The following is a 4,449-nucleotide window of genomic DNA, read 5'->3' as shown; positions in this document are numbered from 1 at the left end:
TAATTATTATACAATTGTATTCTGTCAAATTTTGATAAACACTAAAGCATAAATCAAAATGAAAGATAAGTCTTGAATAAGCTCCATCTTCCTTTCTCCTTGCATCGGTACCTGTCTATGATGACCTGAGGATACAAGAAATTTTGAAAGCGAGTATCATCTATAAAGCTGGTGAGATCATCAGTATTAATGTGTCTTAATTTGTAAAACTTATAATTTTTAAGACTTGACATTGTTTTGAAAGAAAGCTCATAAAAGTATGAAAATTTTTGTAGATCAGCTGTAAATGTTTGAAAAACCCTAGAATCCCTATGATTCCTATTAGTAACAAAAGGAGTCTTCTACTAAGACTTAATTGTGCTCTTTGTAGTCTTCTACCAAGACCTAATTGTGTTACTATTATTATCATTATAAGAAATTTTATCCTTTGGTACTAGGATACCTAAATATAATTTTACCTCATTGGTTATGTGAATGAGTCACAATTATGGGTAATAATATAACTAACCTGAATCATACCCTTTGGTACTGTAAACGTTACTTTAAGCCATCTGTAGACGTACTCTTTACCTCTGTTGGTAACAGTTGGGTATAAGAATAGTTAATCCCTTAATCGTGCACCTGAAAAGGTACCAACCGTTTGACATCCGTAGATGTACTTTTACCTCTGTAGCTAACAGAGATTCTAGGAATGGTCAATCCCCCAACTCGCATCCTCTGGTATTAGGATAATAATCTATTCTATCTCGTCGATTATGTGATCTTATCACAAGGAAAAGGTAAGAACACGGATTTAATAACGGAGTCGATACATATAAAATGTAATAGGACTCCTACTGATGTATCTATGCACAAGTACTCCTATAAGTATAGTAATGTAAATATTATAGTAGTACGGTAAGGTTCTACGTGCTGCTAGCTGTAATGTGTGTTCTCTCTATCTAGCAAGTATAGCAATATAAACGTTCTAGTATAGATGTATATGTTCTCGTCCTAGTATAGTTTGTACATGTAATGTATAGTAATGTTTTAGAAAGTATTGACTCATGAATGAACTGACTCATTGTATGATATCGCATTCTAGTAATGGTTCTGGTATCTTCCTGAACTACCCATATGGTAGCTTACTAGTAATCTAAGTGGTATGTATGGACGTGGATGTATACCCTTGTTACCCAAGGGCATAGGGTGAACTGGAAGGACCTTTTATGACTTTATATGTACACATGATATATAACAAATATTTAAACGACCTTCGGACGAGTATCCAATATCCCACCAGACCACATCTCAAGGCGCGAAAAGGAAATAGGGTGGATAGCCTTCCTAAGTCTTTTAAACATTTCTTATATAACTATACATATAGAAGCATGCAATTTATAATATAAAAGCATAAATAACTTTTGTAAGACATTTGAAACATAAATATTATTTTAAGAAAAGATCGACTTGATGTCGATCTATAAAACAAATTGAAGGCATAAGTATGATAAAACAGTTTTGAGTATAAGGAAACATTTGATTGAAACACAGTTGTAAATAAGTTTGAAAGGTAATGTACCAGGTAAAATGTAAAGTGTAATAAGTAGTTTAAAACATATAAAATGTTTATACAAATCATTTGAAGGAAACTATTTAGTAAAATGGCTAATGAGTAGCCAAATCTCTTGAATGCTATATATTAATCACATGTGATTGACGTAATAACTAGCGTAATTCTACTTATTAATCGCATGCGATTGATATAATACTAGCATGATTCTACTTGTATCCCCCCCCCCCCCATAAAGCATTTAAAAGTAGTTTAAAACATTATTTAAGGGGTATGAACTCACATGAAAGCTTGAAGATAGCGAGATGGAAAACCGGGCAGAGTTTCGTCTCGGGAAACGGATTTTTCTCGGGATTCTCGGGAATCTCGGGAGTAAAATCGACCCTCGGGACTTGAGCAAAAAGGCCAGAGCTTCGGGTTTGAACGGGCACGGAAAACGAGGCAAGACGCAAGAGAAAAGAGGAGAATTGAGCAAATAATTCGGAAAGCCTCGCATCCTATTTATAGGAAGGCTGAACCGCCTCGGTACGCGGGGCGTACGCTCGTACGCAGCGCGTACGCATACGTCATGCATGACCGAAGCCTCGACTGCCTCGGCTTCGGATGGGACGGGTTGCTGGGGAGGCGGGTCGGATGGGACGGCGGGTCGGATGGGACAGCGGGTCGGACGCTTCGGACGGGTCGGACACCTCGGATAGCGCGACATGGACGATCAGAGGCCAAGTCTCTCGGGTACGCAGGGCGTACCTCGGATGAGGACGCTGACTCCTCTTCGGATAAGGTCCGAATTTTGAATTAAATAAATATATAATTTATTTAATAAACTTCAAAAATTCATAACTTTCACATCCGAAGTCAGATTTGGACGTTCTTTTTATGTACGATCATAGATTGAGGTTGTCTATAACTTTCATTTAGATACTTAAGGCTAAAAACTATTGCATCGAAATTTCGCGTTTTTCGTTTAGTCGCTGATGCCGGTTTTGCCGAGAATCTTCAGTTGGTCATAACTTCTTCGTTATAACTCGGATTTTAGGGTTCTTTATATGCTTGGAAACCTTGATACGATTCCTACTACTTTATTTAACCCAAATAAGATTTTAGGAAAGTTACATTTTGATCTAAATTTGATTGGTTTTACATTACATTGTCTCGAAATATCGGGTTGTCACAATAAAAGACCACTCAAAAATAAAAAGAGATTTCATTAGGTACTCAGTAAGTGCTTGAATAATTAATTCACCGTCAATTCATTATTGGTGTTGGATTTTGGGTTTCACTCAGCACGTGGTATACGTATCTAAGATCATAAACACAGATGTTGTGTAACCATAAACCTTAGTGGTAAGAACCGAGAGTCTCAAGGGTTGCATTGGTGAACCGAGAGTAAATGGAGAATATAAGGGAGGTGGGTAAAGAATGGAAAGTACCTTCTACTAGATAGATATGACAAAGCATAAAAACTCTTAACTCATATGAGAAGAGTAAGGTAGCTCTAGACGGAGCAGTTGTGATCAGCCTGATTGGGAAGAAACGATAGGTATAGATCGAATCATTAAGGCTTGCTCAAAGTCGTAGAGGCTGAGGTCAACATGCATCATCATGCTTCTAGGGACCCTTAGCTAGTTCTTATGGAAATTAAATATACCTGCCTTAGATCCACATTCTGTTGTACTGGTACTCATATCACCTAAGAAGAACAAGAAACACACCATACATACCAAACAGACAAATAACGAGACAAAAAAAATATTTATGAATTTTTGAATTTTTCTGAAAAATAATAAAAACAAAAAGATAAAATATTTTTGGATTTTTGAAATTTTCTGAAAAAGATTAAAAACATAAAGATAAAATATTTTTGGATTTTTGAAATTTTCTGAAAAAGATTAAAAACAGAAGGATAAAATATTTAAGTTTAAATCCAATAAAAGACATGAGAAAAGAATGTACATGATAGACAACCGAAACCTCATCTTAAATGAGTGAAGTGAAATAGACCGAGCATTCGGTTCATTTCAGTTCCTTCAAATTCTAGAGCCGAAATAGATCGAGCGTTCGGTTCATTTCGGTTCCAGAAAATTACGGAGCTGAGATAGACCGAGCGTTCGGTTCATTTCGGTTCCCTAAAATTCCAGAGCAGAAATAGACCGAGCGGTCGGTTCATTTCAGTTCCCGAAAATTATGGAGCCGAAATAGACCGAGCGTTCGCTCCATTTCGCCTGTCTAATATTTAGTGAGAGATTTGAGGATTCGGTACTGACTCTCCTTCTATCATGACCAAGCCTTGTAAAATTTTGTTAAATGTAGCTTCAGGTAAGGCTTTAGTAAAGATGTCAACCAGTTGATCAGCAGATCGAACAAAGTGTACTTCCACGTTCCCATCTTCTACATGATCCTTGATAAAATGATATCGAAGTGCAATGTGCTTGGTTTTTGAGTGTTGCACTGGATTGTGACAGATCCTTATTTCACTTTCAGAGTCGCAATAGAGAGGAATCTTCTTCATGCTTAGCCCATAGTCTCTCGGTTGACTTTGAATCCATACCACTTGAGAAGTGCAAGATGCTGCAGCAATATATTCAGCTTCGGCTGTGGATTACGAAACACGGGTTTGTTTCTTGGACTGCCAGCTAACAAGCTTCCCGTCAAGAAATTGGCATCCACCTATAGTACTTTTCTTTCCAGTCCACATCCTCTTAGATCAACATCAGAAAAGGCTTGAATGAAGAATCCAGATCTTGCAGGATACTAAAGACCGAGAGATGAGGTTCTACTCAGATAACACAAAATGTTCTTTACAGCAACCATGTGAGGTTCTCTTGGATTGGCTTGAAACCTGGCACAATAACAGACAGAAAACATAATATCTGGTCTACTAGCTGTTAAATACATAA

This window comes from Lactuca sativa, chromosome 8, assembly GCF_002870075.4.
Source record: "Lactuca sativa cultivar Salinas chromosome 8, Lsat_Salinas_v11, whole genome shotgun sequence".
Classification (NCBI taxonomy): Eukaryota; Viridiplantae; Streptophyta; class Magnoliopsida; order Asterales; family Asteraceae; genus Lactuca; species Lactuca sativa.
Note: the sequence above shows the minus strand (reverse complement) of the source record.